Source organism: Saimiri boliviensis, chromosome 1 (assembly GCF_048565385.1).
Source record: "Saimiri boliviensis isolate mSaiBol1 chromosome 1, mSaiBol1.pri, whole genome shotgun sequence".
Lineage (NCBI taxonomy): Eukaryota > Metazoa > Chordata > Mammalia > Primates > Cebidae > Saimiri > Saimiri boliviensis.
In genome coordinates, this window is record NC_133449.1 from 26,697,516 (window position 1) to 26,713,938 (window position 16,423).

At 45.2% G+C, this 16,423-nt stretch overlaps 1 pseudogene; it reads right to left on the bottom strand.

Annotated features, from left to right (window-relative positions):
* Nucleotides 1–11,449: 11,449 nt before the first annotated feature.
* LOC101039997 (H/ACA ribonucleoprotein complex subunit 3 pseudogene) lies at nucleotides 11,450–11,845 on the bottom strand (annotated as a pseudogene).
* Nucleotides 11,846–16,423: the final 4,578 nt, after the last annotated feature.

The following is a 16,423-nucleotide window of genomic DNA, read 5'->3' on the forward strand; positions in this document are numbered from 1 at the left end:
CAAAGATGGAGCTGAACCACAGCATCGCAGGCAGCAGAGAGCGGGTGAGGAAGCTGGAGGGTAGCACTCCAACAGGTCTTACCTTGTTTCCCCGCCAGGGCCTCATCCCTCCCACCACTGTCAGGGGCTGAGTTGTGTCAGATCCTGCCATGACCACATTACAATGTGGCAGAAAACAAAAGACCACGATGCAGAGTTTCATATTAGCCTTTGTCATGTAGTGAGACCACATGCAGAGGAAGGTTAAACACTCGCCAAAAGGCATTTTGATGTCACATCTTAATTCCTTAACCATCAAAAGCACAGACTTTCTTTTATGCATGGGTGTAAACTAAGACCCTCTCCAAGAATTGCCCTGTGGCCATGAGAAGAGTGGGGGGCTTCTCAAAATTCAGGAAAGGAAAGAAAACCTCATGATACTCAGTGAGGAAGGGAGGGTAAACATTATGGCTACAGGCAACATCCAAAAAGGCTATTTGAAGGGGTGACAAACAATGTATGGGGAAGGAGTCATGTTGCTTGTTCAGTAAGACATTAGGGAGGTATCTTTTTTCTCTTCTTTTCTTTTCTTTCTTTCTTTCTTTCTTTTTTTTTTTGAGAGGGAATCTTTCTCTGTTGCCAGGCTAGAGTAGAATGGCAAGATCTCAGTTCACTGCAACCTCTACCTCTCAGGTTCAGACGATTCTCCTGCCTCAGCCTCCCAAGTAGCTGGGACTACAGGCACATGCCACCACACCCAGCTAATTTTTGTATTTTTAGTACAGACAGGGTTTCACCATCGCCAGGATGGTCTCGATTTCTTGACCTCATGATCTGCCCACCTCAGCCTCCCAAAGTCCTGGGATTACAGGCATGCGCCATCACAGCTGACCCTTTTTTCTTCATTCTAATGTTTTACTTCAAGTGTAACGGGTATAGAAAAAAGTGCAAAGATCTAAGTACACAGCTTGATAAATCTGTATAAACTGAGCACCTAGTTGGAGCTAGAACATTACCAGCACCTGAGAAGCCTGCTGTGTGCCCCTTCCTCTCACAATCCCCCACTAAGATAACTACTCTTCTGGCCTCTAATACCGTATACCACTATTGCCTGGTTTTGAACTTCATGTAAATAGAATCATATAATACATATTTTTTGTTCTGGCTTCTTTTTTTTTTTTTTTTTTTTTTTTTTTCTCAACAAAGTCTCACTCTGTCGCTCAGGCTGGAGTGCAATGGCACATTCTTGACTCACTGTAACCTCTGCCTCCGGAATTCAAGTGATTCTCCTGTCTCAGGCTCCTGAGTAGCTGGGATTACAGGCATGTGCCACCACACCCAGATAATTTTTTGTATTTTTAGTAGAGATAGGGTTTCACCATGTTGGCCAGGCTGGTCTTGAATTCCTGACCTCACGTGATCCACTGCCTCAGCCTCCCAAAGTGCTGCTATATCTATTTCTAGATACATAGATATAGATAGATTTAGATAGATATCTAGATATCTGTATCAAGATAGACAGCAATTTTCCTGCCTCAACCTCCCTAGTAGGTGAGATTAGAGGCATGTACCATCACGCCTGGCTAATTTTTATATTTCAGTAGAGATGGGGTTTCACCATGTTGGCCAGGCTGGTCTCGAACTCCTGAACTCAAGCAATCCACCCACCTCGGCCTCCCAAAGTGCTGGGATTACAGGCATGAGCCACCACCCCCAGCTGATACGTGTCTTTTACCACAATAAAATAATTACGGCCGGGCGCGGTGGCTCAAGCCTGTAATCCCAGCACTTTGGGAGGCCGAGGTGGGTGGATCACAAGGTCAAGAGATCGAGACCATCCTCGTCAACATAGTGAAACCCCGTCTCTACTAAAAATACAAAAAACTAGCTGGGCATGGTGGCTCGTGCCTGTAATCCCAGCTACTCAGGAGGCTGAGGCAGGAGAATTGCCTGAACCCAGGAGGTGGAGGTTGCGGTGAGCCGAGATCGTGCCATTGCACTCCAGCCTGGGTAACAAGAGCGAAACTCCTCCTCAAAAAAAAAAAAAATAATAATAATAATAATAATAATAATTACATTATAAAAATTGACCATTTATAATTCACAGGCTCTGTTCTCTTTTCAAATTGCAATGAAATTAGACATAAATAAACTACAACATCAATAAACCATTAAGGAAAAATACAAGTAAATTGTGATGTGTTTATACAAAATAGAAATATTTTTGTACAAAATATAAAATGTGTGGTATCTAGCTAATGTCATTTAGAGTTCAACTTAGGGTTTTATGCACTTTTCAAACAAAACAAACGTAAAATCAATGAGTAGATTAATGGTTATATGCGGCAAATTAACAAACCTATTTCTCTGTATTCTCTCTTAACTCCTCACCAAAATGATGTTTAAAAAGAAAGGTTAGGCCGGGCGCGGTGGCTCAAGCCTGTAATCCCAGCACTTTGGGAGGCCGAGGCGGGTGGATCGCGAGGTCGAGAGATCGAGACCATCCTGGTCAACATGGTGAAACCCCGTCTCTACTAAAAATACAAAAAAAAACTAGCTGGGCGTGGTGGTGCGTGCCTGTAATCCCAGCTACTTAGGAGGCTGAGGCAGGAGAATTGCCTGAGCCCAGGAGGCGGAGGTTGCGGTGAGCCGAGATCGCGCCATTGCACTCCAGCCTGGGTAACAAGAGCAAAACTCCGTCTCAAAAAAATTAAAAAAATAAAAAGAAAAAGAAAGGTGAAGCCACATGGGAAAAGATAATGGGAAATGAGATGATGGCTTATGAGAGATATCAATAAAATTTGAAAGGTATAAAATAAATGGATGAGCAGGTACAGTGTGGAGGAAGCTGAAATGTCTGCCTGCCATGAAGGCAACCAATGAGAAGCCATGTAGCACCCCAGAACCCCATAAAGAATTCCCAGTAGCAGCTCCTGGGATCTCCAAAGGCCACTGAGTGAAATCAGGATGGCTGGCTAAAATTCTCTAAGAAGAGCAGGTAGACCCATCGATCCTCCAGCTCCTGCAAGCAACTGTCCCACTCCTTTTCAGGCTGCCAAGGGGAGAGGATGAACTTAGGTGGATTTAGGGAAGGACCGGACACTGAACAGTGACATCAGCCTATTCCCAGCCTCCTTCCTGTGCCTTCTACTCTATCCAATACAGAGGATTGTATTCTCCCAGGCAAGAAATCTGAGGATCCCTCTCTAGGCAAGCTGACTAGCTTGAAGAGAAAATACTTACATTCTGATATTTGAGGGGTCCAGCAATGATGTGGCCAGTTCCCGTGCAATCCCTCTGTGGCGAGACACTTCAATCCAATGCCCCATGCATGAGCTTCAGTCTTCCAGTTAGCCAATCTGTGTCTTACTCTTAAAGATGAGGAAAACCTCCAAAAAGATACACGGTCCGACCAGCCAGGCGCAATGACTCACACCTATAATCCCAGCACTTGGGAGGCTGAGGTGGGTGGATCACGTGAGTTAGGAGTCTGAGATCAGCCTGGGCAACATGGCAAAACAATTTATTTTGAATAAATAAATAATTTTTTAAAAATATTTAAAGTTAGCCAAGTGTGGTGGCACGCTACTCGGGAGGTTGAGGTGGGAGATCACCTAAGCCTGGGAGACGGAGGCTACAGTTAGCTAAGATCATACCACTGCATTCTGGGCAACAGAGTGAGACCCTGTCTCAAAAAAATAAAAGTCCAAAACAAGCATAAGAACAAAATATCTCAGAGGAAAGTGAGACGACTCAAGGAGTAGATGAAAATTCCGAAGATAAAGAGAATAGATTCATTAAAAGATAAAAGGAAAACAGAAAAGATGAGAAAATTACATGACCAGTCTAACAGGAACTCCAGAAATAAGAGCACAGAAGAAACAAAGCAAGGGAGTTTATCAAAGAAATAATACAAGAAAATTTCCCAAACTAAAAAATGTGCATTTCCAGATTGAAGATACATCATCATGAAATTTCTAAACAACAGAGATGATGCTTCAAGAACCAGCAAGAGGCAAAAACACTAGCTGCATACAAGAATTGGAAATTAAATGCCACTCAATTTGTCAACAGAAATACTAAAGGGTGGAAGATCATGGAGCAGGTTTTCTACATTTTGAGAAAACTAATTTCTGACCTAGAATTCTATCCCCAGCCAAACTGCCAACCAACTGTTAAGGTATTATAGAATAAAGTCATTTTCATACACGCAAGATTGAAAAAATTGAACTTGCTTGTAACCTATTAGAGAGTTAATTTGAGGGTATGCCCCACCAAAATGAATAATACAAAGACATGGGGCCAGGCACAGTAGCTCATGCCTATAACCCCAGCACTTTAGGAGGCTGAGACAGGCAGGTTACCTGAGGTCAGGAGTTCAAGACCAGCCTGGCCAACATGGCAAACCCCATCTCTACTAAAAATACAAAAATTAGCTGAATGTGGTGGCATACACCTATAGTCCCAGGTGCTTGCAGGGGCTAAGGCATGAGGATCATTTGAGCCCAGGAGGCGGAGGCTGCAGTGAGCTGAGATTGCACCACTCACTTCAGCCTAGGTGATAGAGTGCGACCCTGCCTCAAAAAAAAAAAAAAAAAAGACATGGGATGAAGGAAATAGGACATTCAATATAAGCAAGAAAATAAGGAAAGTTCCAGAATGGTGGTGGTAGAGAAAGTTGTTCTCTAGGCTGCTGCACAGCTGGTCCGGAATGGAGCAGCACTGAGCAAATCCTGCCCAACAGGCTAGAACAGCCACCTGCCCTCAGTATTTGCCTGTTCATAACAAAAAGCTTTACATACTCAGCTGAAAGAGGGTCTCAGGAATGGCAGAACAACCAAAAGTTTGCCCTGGCTCTTGACAAAAGAGAACTGAAGAAGAAAAGAGTATTTGCAGGAAGAATGAATCATGGATTCTCTGAGTCTGCAGACTTCTTGTGCACATATAATTAAACCTCTGCAGAAATTTCTACCACATCCCTAACCAATCACTCATCTAGCATAGGACACAGGGCGGTTAGCCCAGTGACAGCGTGCCTCCAGCAGGCACACTATCACACTCCCCCAAATTTCTACTTATTCGATACCATTTCCTTAAGTGATTTTTTGGTTTTTTTTTTTTTTTTTTGAGACGGAGTTTTGCTCTTGTTACCCAGGCTGGAGTGCAATGGCACGATCTCGGCTCACCGCAACCTCTGCCTCCTGGGTTCAGGCAATTCTCCTGCCTCAGCCTCCTGAGTAGCTGGGATTACAGGCACGCGTCACCATGCCCAGCTAATTTTTTGTATTTTTAGTAGAGACGGGGCTTCACCGTGTTGACCAAGATGGTCTCGATCTCTTGACCTCGTGATCCACCCGCCTCGGCCTCCCAAAGTGCTGGGATTACAGGCTTGAGCCACCGCGCCTGGCTCCATTTCCTTAAGTGAAACAAAATTGTCTCTCTTCGGTTTGTGCCCCTTTGTCCTAACTTCCCTATGAAGGCACGCAGAACAATCTTATTCACAAACAGCTCTTCCAATATTCACACAGTAGTGCAGGCTTTACTTCCACCCACTACACGCATGCTTTCTGTAAGCTGGTTGTTCTCAGAGTTTAGCCTGCATCAGAATCACCTGGAGGACTTGTTAAAGCCCAGCTTGCTAAGCCCCACACCATAGTTTCTGATTCAGCAGATTTGATGTGGGGTCTAAGAACCTGCATTTCTTTTTTTTTTTTTTTGAGATGGAGTCTTGCTCTGTTGCCAGGCTGGAGTGCAGTGGCGCAATCTCAGCTCACTGCAACCTCCACCTCCTGGGTTCAAGCAATTCTCTTGCCTCAGCCTCCTGAGTAGCTGGGACCACAGGCACGTGCCACCATGCCCGGCTATTTTTTGTATTTTTAGTAGAGACAGGGTTTCACCATGTTGGCCAGGATGGTCTCGATCTCTTGACCTCGTGATCCGCCCACCTCGGCCTCCCAAAGTGCTGTGATTACAGGCATGAGCCACTGTGCCCGGCCAGAATTTGCATTTCTTTTTCTTTGTTTCTTTCTTTCTTTTTCTTTTTTCTTTTTTTTTTTTTTTTTTGAGATGCAGTCTCTCTCTGTTGCCCAGGCTGGAGTGCAGTGGCATGATCTTGGCTCACTGCAACCTCCACCTCCTGGGTTCAAGCGATTCTCCTGCCTCAGCCTCCTGAGTAGCTGGGACCACAGGCACGTGCCACCATGCCCGGCTAATTTTTTGTATTTTTAGTAGAGACAGGGTTTCACCATGTTGGCCAGGATGGTCTCGATCTCTTGACCTCGTGATCCGCCCACCTCGGCCTCCCAAAGTGCTGGGATTACAGGCATGAGCCACCGTGCCCGGCCAGAATTTGCATTTCTTTTTCTTTGTTTCTTTCTTTCTTTTTCTTTTTTCTTTTTCTTTTTTTCTTTTTTCTTTTTCTTTTTTCTTTTTTTTTTTTTTTTGAGATGCAATCTCTCTCTGTTGCCCAGGCTGGAGTGCAGTGGCATGATCTTGGCTCACTGCAACCTCCATGTCCCAGGTTCAAGTGATTCTCCTGCCTCAGCCTTCCAAGTAGCTGAGACTACAGGTGAGTGCCACCATGCCTGGCTAATTTTTTGTATTTTTAGTAAAGACGCGGTTTCGCCGGGCGCGGTGGCTCAAGCCTGTAATCCCAGCACTTTGGGAGGCTGAGGCGGGTGGATCACGAGGTCAAGAAATCAAGACCATCCTGGTCAACATGCTGAAACCCCGTGTCTACTAAAAAATGCAAAAAATTAGCTGGGCATGGTGGCGCGTGCCTGTAATCCCAGCTACTCAGGAGGCTGAGGCAGGAGAATTGCCTGAACCCAGGAGGTGGAGGTTGCAGTGAGCCGAGATCGTGTCATTGCACTCCAGCCTGGGTAACAAGAGCGAAACTCCGTCTCAAAAAAAAAAAAAAGATGAGGTTTCACCATGTTGGACAGGCTGGTCTCAAACTCATGGCTTCAAGTGATCCACCCGCCTTGGCCTCCCAAAGTACTGGGATTACAGGTGTGAGCCACCACTCCCGGCCATCATCTTTATCTTAAAATATGGCATCAACCCACCAGAATGGAGCTTTCTGACTGAAGATACCCAGAGAAGGTGCCCGCTCCATGCAGAGGAAAGAACCAACAGGGCTTTGCAGAAGCAAAGACAATGCCCAGCTAACCCTTGATATATGAACAGCTGATAAACTCAGCATGGAGGCAGGAGTCCCCATGGGACTTCCCTAGAGCTGCCAGTGCACCCTCCCTGCATAGTGCGTTATGTCCAGGACAGTCGAGAATCCCAAGCCAGCCTGTTAGGTGACCGACACAGGCCCTCGCTGGGCATCGAGCAGAACTGCTGCCCTTGCCCGGGTTCTCCAAGAGCCTGTGATCCTGCCAGGCCCTCAGACAGGCTCATCCACCCCCAGGGCAAGGCGTTTCGGTGGGCTGTGAGGTGAGGTTCCTGAAACTGAGTGAGAGGAGCGACTCTGGGGATCAACTGTCTTGGACATATCTTCCGTCCAGACGTCTGCTTCCCAACCTAGCAATCTTTTTTGACTCCTTTCCTCATTCACTGGTGCATCCCTTAAATTTCTTCCATTGTTTTGTTGTTCTGTATTTGCCTACCACAGCCTTTCTGTTCATCTCTCCACAATCAGACCTGGGATCTGAACCCTGGGCTGACAGAGATGCTGCGAATCTGGCCTTCTGCTGCTCTGAGAGGATTGTTTGGGGACATGGGTGGCCATGCCTGCTTGGGAGATCAGTTCACCAGGAGCCACTGCCCTCAGTGCCTGTGTCCCCAGACTGAGGAAGGAGATGCTAAGGGTAGCCTTTCATACAGTACAGAGAGCCTAGGAAGATGAGTTGGAGGTGAGGAAGAGACGTATTCAATCCAGAGGGAACAGGGAAGTAATGCTTATTATTATTATTATTATTATTATTTTAGACGGAGTTTCACTCTTGTTGCCCAGGCTGGAGTGCAATGGCGCGATCTCGGCTCACCGCAACCTCCGCCTCCCGGGTTCAGGCAATTCTCCTGCCTCAGCCTCCTGAGTAGCTGGGATTACAGGCACGCGCCACCATGCCCAGCTAATTTTTTTGTATTTTTAGTAGAGACGGGGTTTCACCATGTTGACCAGGATGGTCTCGATCTCTCGACCTTGTGATCCACCCGCCTCGGCCTCCCAAAGTGCTGGGATTACAGGCTTGAGCCACCACGCCCGGCCTAAGTAATGCTTATTAAATGCCTACTGTATGCCAAGTGCCTTGCTATATACTTGTGGGTTATGGATTGAAGGTTGGCATGGGGCTGAAATTCCCTGTATCTACTGGCCCATACTTTTATTAAAGACTTCGTTCTGTCTTGGAAGGTAATGATGACTGACGAACCTCTGAGAACAGAGGGTAAAGATTTTTAAAACCACCCTCAAGCATAAGCCTTAATACCCTCAGTCATTCCAGGTCATGGTGCTCCTCCTAAGGCCATGACTTCCAGCCTGGGGAAGATGCTGGGGAACAGCTGGAAAAGCAGAGGATTCTAGGAATGTGAAGCCCTAGTCAGTAACCTCCTGTGGAGAGTGACTTCACCCTCAGGCAGCCAGAGCAGCAGCTGCTGCAAACCGAAAATACCAGGAAGATCCATCTTCCCCTACCCCTGGCCACCTCCAGGCTGGCCTTTTCTACGTGGTTTCTGTCTACTTTGGCATTTCTCTGCTCCCCCAAGTCCTGGATCTGTGGAATGGCCCCTGACCACTGTACTACCTGTAAAGGCCTCCAGATGGCGCTTTCAGCTCATCAGTGGCCACCGCTTTGGTGTAAGATGTGAACAGAAAAGCTCAAGGAATGACAGGTGTGTCCAGGTTACCAGGCCTCAATCCCTGCCCCCAGAGCAGCTCAGGATCCGTCCACCTTGAGTCCCATCTGCAGCTCCCTGGAGGAAGTTGTCCCTCTCAAGGCCAATCTCAGAATTTAGGATAAGGTTGCCAAACACAGCAAATAAAAATACAGAATGCCTAGTTAAATTTAAATTTCAGATAAAACATATTTTTTAAAGTATGTCCCAATAATGTCTGTGTCATACTTATACTAAAAATTATTGTTTGTTTATTTGAAATTCACATTTAACTAAGGCATCTTGTCTTTATGCGGCAATTCTAGTTTAGGTTTCTTTACAGGAGTTCCCCATCTCTGTCTACTACATGCTTATAGAACATCTACCGGGCATGTGTGACATATGGCAACATGAGCCAAGTGCAGCTTCTACATTTAGAGGTGAGTTTGAAAAAGGGCATGTTGATGAACAATTGTAGAACAGAAAATGTAGGAAGTGTGGGATCGTAAAAGAAGTCTGGACTTGGGTGTTTGCTTTGAGTTCAAGTTCCACTTCGGATGTTCACTAGCTGTGTTATCTTAGGTAAGTTATTAATCTCTCTGGGCCTCTGTCATTTATGTGTGGATATAGGAATAATACCAACCTCAGAAGGTAACCAAGGAGGTAATAAGAAATTGTATGGATCTCATGCCTGGCTGCAGTCGGATCTGAATATATGCTAGTTTTATGAAATAATAGAGCTACCATAAGAAAGAGACAAGTAGGCCGGGCGCGGTGGCTCAAGCCTGTAATCCCAGCACTTTGGGAGACCGAGGCGGGTGGATCACGAGGTCGAGAGATCGAGACCATCCTGGTCAACAAGGTGAAACCCCGTCTCTACTAAAAATACAAAAAAAAAGTTAGCTGGGCATGGTGGTGCGTGCCTGTAATCCCAGCTACTTAGGAGGCTGAGGCAGGAGAATTGCCTGAGCCCAGGAGGCGGAGGTTGCGGTGAGCCAAGATCGCGCCATTGCACTCCAGCCTGGGTAACGAGAGCGAAACTCCGTCTCAAAAAAAAAAAAAAAAAAGAAAGAGACAAGTAAACATGCCATGGTAACGATTAAATTTACCTCCTTTGGGAGGCTCTCTACAAAGAATGTAACACTTCACTTTTATTTTATTATTATTATTATTATTTGAGATGAGGTCTCACTGTGTTGACCAAGCTGGTCTCAAACTCCCGATCTCAAGCAATCCTCCAATCTTAGCCTCCCAAAGTGCTGGGATTACAGGTGTGAGCCACCACACCTGGCTCACGCTTCACTTGTAAATAGAAATAATAGCTATTGGAGTATTCCGGGTAAAAAAAAAAAAAGAGAAAGAAAAAAGAAATAATAGCTAATACCATGTATTTAATGCCCACAACATTGTCCTAACTAATAAACATGATCTCATTTAATCCTTATGTTAACTCCCCAAGGTATTTACTCTTATTGTCCCCAGTTTACAGATGGAGAAACTAAATTAAATAGCTTGCCATAGAGCTAGTAAGTGGTAGAGTTAGTATGTTCACTCAAGTCCATCTGACTCCCCAACCAGGGCTCCTAACCTCTATCTTATGCTACCTTTGCATAGATTGGCCCTTGAATTTTGAGTTGGTGACCACTATGAAGAGAAGCATGGATTGTGCCTACTGAGTATCTGGAACAGCAGATGGAGATGCAGAAGCTGGGAAGGGTGAAAGAATAGTCCTGGGGCCCTGAGTTGCTGGGCATTCTGGAAACAGCAGGTCATCGATGTTCACAGGTGTGTCTTAAGAGCTTTGCAAGTTCTCAATTTGCATACTAATTTCTATATAGAAGGTATAACTGGGGCGGAGAGGGGATACTGAGCAGCCTCTTGGCCCTAATGAAAGTTTTGTTAGTATTGGTAGTTACCGTTTGTTGGATATTTATAATACATCAGGCAATGCCAGGCATTTTTCGCACCTTATCTTGTTTAACCATCACAACCACAGATGAGAAAAACCAAGGCCAAGGTCACATAGCTAGGAAGCGTTGGACCCAGTGCTGGTGTAACTCCAGCAGGGTGGAGGGTTGATGTACTCTCTAAATAAGAGCTCATTCACTTCAAGGCATGTAATTAAAATTCATTCCTCAGCAAAATTGTGTGTTACTTACACAAGTCCCTTGTAAACATTCAAAACTATGCCAAAAGTTTCCTATATTGCAGGAATCAGTCTTATTTCAGTGCCCTGTTCCACTTTTAGCTAGTTTCGAATGAATAATGAACACATTGGTAACAATTAGCAGCATTGCAGCGCCTCCCTACCTGCACCTCACAGCCCGGCAGGGCAGGCTTGCTCGTTCCAGTCTAAACTCTAGCCCTGCAACTCACAGGCTCAACCCACCCTCTTAGGTTCTCCGCCTCCTCTGGTTTGCCCACTCACTTTGGGAAAGGTGCAGAAAGATCAGATTTTGTACTTTGCTAAGAATACAAAGTACAAGGTGCTAAGAATACAAAAGTAGATAAGACGTGGTCTTTGAGTGTGAGGCCTTCCTACAGGGAAAGATGGAATAAGCATAATAACTGAAGGCAAAGGGCAAACTCTCTCTTTTTTTGTTTCCCCAAATCATTTTATCTTTAATAATCTCGCAGTAATTTAAAATATGAGAAAAGTCAAACATGCTCCCTTTACGGATGATGCCGCCATTTTAGGCTCACACCAGCATGATCAATCGCCATGGTGACACTGGATGCCACAGAGTGTGGCTGGCAAAAAGGCATCAGGGCTCACGGATTGAAGAGTTTGGTTATGGAGTCTCTGAGGGGTAACAGGCAGCAGAAAAGACATCAGTTTAATGGACTTTCAGAGGACAGGGCGCGGTTGCTGGGTCATGAGCACCTTGAAGCGTTTCTTGATGGTGATTCGGTAGCAGGAGTATTTGTCATCTGGGGAGAACCAATCAGGATGGGCTGAGCAGGTCTGTTGTCCCATTGGGTCAAATTTCTTCAGAGTATAGGCCTGATCTCCCTCCTCATTGAGGTATTACTGGAGAAACATGATCACTCTTAAGCCAGAGGTTCCAATTCAGTACATAACTCCCAGGGCAAACTCTCTTTAAAAGTCTTGTCTTTGAAATCATATGATTCTTATATTCTACTTCATCTTATGTTTGTTTGTTTGTTTTCAAAAATGGGGTTTCACCATGATGGCCAGGCTGGTCTTGAACTCCTGACCTCAGGTGATCCACTCACCTCGGCCTCCCAAAGTGCTAGGATTACAGGCGTGAGCCACCGCGCCCAGCATGTCTGTTTGTTTTAATATAAAAATGTTTACCTTAATAAATAATAAATTAAAATGAATAAAAATTAAAATAAATATTGTTTTCTGAATCTCTAAATAAAATTTAAAGATATATTTATTATAAATAAAATTCCAAAGGCCAGGCCTGGTGGTTGACACTTGTTATCCAGCATTCTGGGAGAGCCAGGCAGGAGGGTCACTTGAGCCCAGGGGTTCAAGGCTGCAGTAAGCCATAATCACACGACTGCACTCTAGCTTGGGCAACAGAGCAAGACCCGACCTCAAAAAAAAAAAAAAAAAAAAAAACAAAGAAAAGAAGGCCAGGTGCAGTGGCTCACACCTGTAATCCAAGCACTTTGAGAAGCCAAGGTGGGAGGATAATTTGAGGTCAGGAGTTCCAGACCAGCCTAGCCAACATGGTGAAACCCTGTCTCTAGCAAGAAATAAAAAAAATTAGCTGGGGGTGGTGGCGCACACCTGTAGTCACAGTTACTTGGGAGGCGGAGGTGGGAAAATTGCTTGAACTCAGGAGGCAGAGGCTTCAGTGAGCTGAGATCATGCCACTGCACTCCAGCCTGGGCAACAGAAACCTTATCTTAAAAAAAAAAAAAAAAAAAAAAAAAAAAAAAAAGCGGGCTGGGCACGGTGGCTCAAGCCTGTAATCCCAGCACTTTGGGAGGCTGAGACGGGTGGATCACGAGGTCAAGAGATCGAGACCATCCTGGTCAACAAGGTGAAACCCCGTCTCTACTAACAAAAAGTTAGCTGGGCGTGGTGGCACGTGCCTATAATCCCAGCTACTCAGGAGGCTGAGGCAGGAGAATTGCCTGAACCCAGGAGGCGGAGGTTGCGGTGAGCCGAGATCGCGCCATTGCACTCCAGCCTGGGTAACAAGAGCGAAACTCCGTCTCAAAACAAAACAAAAAAAAAAAAAGGCAATGCCCTAAAAATAAATGAAGAAGATATGGCTAATCTATAGTTCTTCCACCGTGTTTCCTTACATGAATCCCCATCCTGAAAGTTGTTTCAGCAGGTCTGAGAAGGACAGCAATAGGGATTTAAGCAGGATAGTTATGTGATAAGATTTATTTTCTAGAAAGAGCTTTCTGACAATGGTATAGAGGATGGATTGGAGGTGAGAGACACTGAGGCAGAGAGAGCAGGTGGGAAGCCCTGCAGTAACCCAGGCAAGAGATGGTAAAGGTGAAGGAGATAAAGAAGGGAAGAGTTTTTGAAAGGCATTTTAGAAGTGGAGGTCAAGCACGGTGGCTCACGCCTGTAATCCTAGCACTTTGGGAAGCCAAAGTGGGTGGATCTCTTGAGCTCAGGAGTTTTAGATCAACTGGGAAACATGGTGAAAACCTGTCTCTACTAAAAACACAAAAATTAGCCGGCATGTGCCACATGCCTGTGTTTCCAGCTAGTGGGAGGCTGAGGTGGGAGGATCACTGGAGCTCGGGAAGTCGAGGCTACAGGGAGCCGTGATTGCACTATTGCACTCCAGCCTGGGTAACACAGCAAGACCCTACCTCAAAAACAACAAGTAGAATTAGGGTCAGGCACTGAGCTTACACCTGTAATCCCAACACTTTGGGAGGCCAAGGCTGGAAGATGGCTTGAACCCAGGATTTTGAGACCAGGAGAATTTAAAGTCTCCTTTAATTCTTTTTTGTAGAGACAAAAAAGAATGTTAAAGAATATTAGGCTGAGCATGGTGGCTCATGCCTGTAATCCCAGCATTTTGGGAGGCCAAGGCAGGCAGATCACAAGGTCGAGAGATTGAGACTATCTTGGGCAACATGGTGAAACCCCGTCTCTACTGACAAATACAAAAATTAGCTATGCATGGTGGCGCACGCTTGTAGTCCCAGCTACTCGGGAGGCTGAGGTTGGAGAATTGCTTGAACCTGGGAGGCAGAGGTTGTAGTGAACCGATATCACGCCACAGCTTTCCAGCACTCCAGCCTGGCACCTGGCGACAGAGTGAGACTCTGTCTCAAAAAAAAAAAATGATAATAATAATAATATTAGCCAGGTGTGGTGGCATGCCCCTGTGGTCCTAGCTACTTGGGAAGCTGAGGTGGGAGGATTGCTTGAGCCCCGGGAGGTTAAGGTTATAGGCAAGCCATGTTCATGCCACTGCACTCCAGCTTGGGCAACAGAGCAAGACCTTGTTTCAGAAAAACACACAAGCAAAAGAAGTGGAATTAATAGTATCAAAAAACTATCCTGGGGCCAGGCACAGTGGTTCACGCCTGTAATCCCAGCATTTTGGGAGGCTGAGGCAGGCAGATCACTGAGGTCAGGAGTTTGAAACCAGCCTGGCCAATATGACAAAACCCTGTCTCTACTAAAAATACAAAAATTAGCTGGGTGTGGTGGTGCATGCCTGTAATCAGAGCTACTTGGGAGGCTGAGGCAGGAGAATTGCTTGAACCGGGAGGTCTAGGTTGCAGTGAGCTGAGATTGTGCCACTGCACTCCAGCCTGGGCGACTCAGCAAGACTCTATCTCAAAAAAAAAAAAAGCAAATCAATCATATATTATCTGGTAAGGGATTTATGTCCAGAATATATAGAGAAATCCTAAAACTCAACAACAACAACAAAACTGTCCAATTCAAAAACGGACACAGGACTTGACTAGACATTTTTGCAGAGAAATAACACAAATGATCGATAAGCACTGAGACAACATAAAGGGTCCAGCCAGCACCCTGTTGTTTAAGTTTCAGCCACCATCTGACTGCGATCACACCTTGAGCTAGAACCACCCAATCTCATGCTTCCTGAATTCCCAGCCCACAGAAATGGAGAAAATGGTTATTGCTTAAACCACTAAATTGGAGTGATTCATTTTGTAGAAATAGTTCATGGCACAAGGTAAAATGTTAACATGTGGAGAATCTGGGTGAAGGGTATAAAGGAACTCTTTGTAGAATGATCCTGTACCTCATGTGTGACAAAGGGGTGGGGTTACAAGGATCATAGTCTCATCTCAGGATTACTCAGGGCAGTCTACACCACCCAAGTCTATACCTGTAACAATGAAGCCGAGCTGGAACTTCAGAATGAGAAAGCAAGATAAATGGAGTGTGCGATTTCCCTATTGCCTTGGGTGACACCCAGATACCCTGCAGATGTCCTTGGAAACAGCTTCAGTTTTCCAACTCTGTAGCTAGAAAAAAGTGTAGCCCGAGTCTTTTACTCTCCTAGCCCCTTGATTTGCTTTGGGAATTATTGTCTACAAAGAGCTCTCTCCTTTCTGAGAATTGCTTTAGGTAGAAGAGGAAAGGATGTGCTGTTTCCCCTCTCTTTTCTTAATCACTCTATTTGTAACTTTCTTCCTTCTTTTTCTCCAAGAAAATGGGCTCAGTTGGGGTGCTTTGGGACCAATAGTCCTGAGGTGGAATCTGTGGGCGCTAGACAGGGAGATTTGGAAGAGAACGCTAGGCTGTGAGTTCTTGCTTTTGAGTTCTTTGAAGAGAATGCAGCATCTCTGGCATGTCAGCAAGCCCAGCAGAATCCAGTAATGTTCACCAAGAGGGCTTGACTAGAGCTGGTTAGGGGATGATCAGGATGGTTAGGTGTGAAGAGCTTATGCTGATTATGGAGGGTACGGGAGTCACGGAGTTGGTACCCAGTGAGGAAATTTACCTTAGTGGAAACCTTAGTGGAAACATTTGGGAGAGTGTAGAAGAGAGAAGAGCTAGAGGTGAAGATTCAGGAAATAGAAAGTGCCAGAGTCTCAATTAACAGGATGGAAAGCTAAGGAGATGAGAGACTTATAATAGTAGCATAATACTGAAAGACAAACTATGTGTAAAGGTAATTAGAAAAATGTGGGCTGAAAACTGACACAAGAGCAGAAAATCAAACACCGCATGTTCTCACTCATAGGCGGGTGTTGAACAATGAGAACACATGGACACAGGGAGGGGAGCACTACACACTGGGGTCCGTTGGGGGGAAATGGGGGAGGGACGGGGGGGTGGGGAGGTGGGAAGAGATAGTATGGGGAGAAATGACAGATACTGGCGAGGGGATGGAAGGCAGAAAACCACACTGCCATGTGTGTACCTATGCAACAATCTTGCATGTTCTTCACATGTACCCCAAAACCTAAAATGCAATAAAATAAAAAAGAAACATAATATTAAAATTAAAAAAAAAAAAAAACAGAAAAAAAAAAGAAAAAAGAAAAATGTTGGCTGAGACTCTGAGGCAGTTAGGCCAGAGAAAAGAAGAAGGAAAATGTTTGTCTGCATTTGATTCAATTACATAAACATTTCTCAGGATCTACTATGTGTCACATGCTATGCTGGATGCTGAGGGAG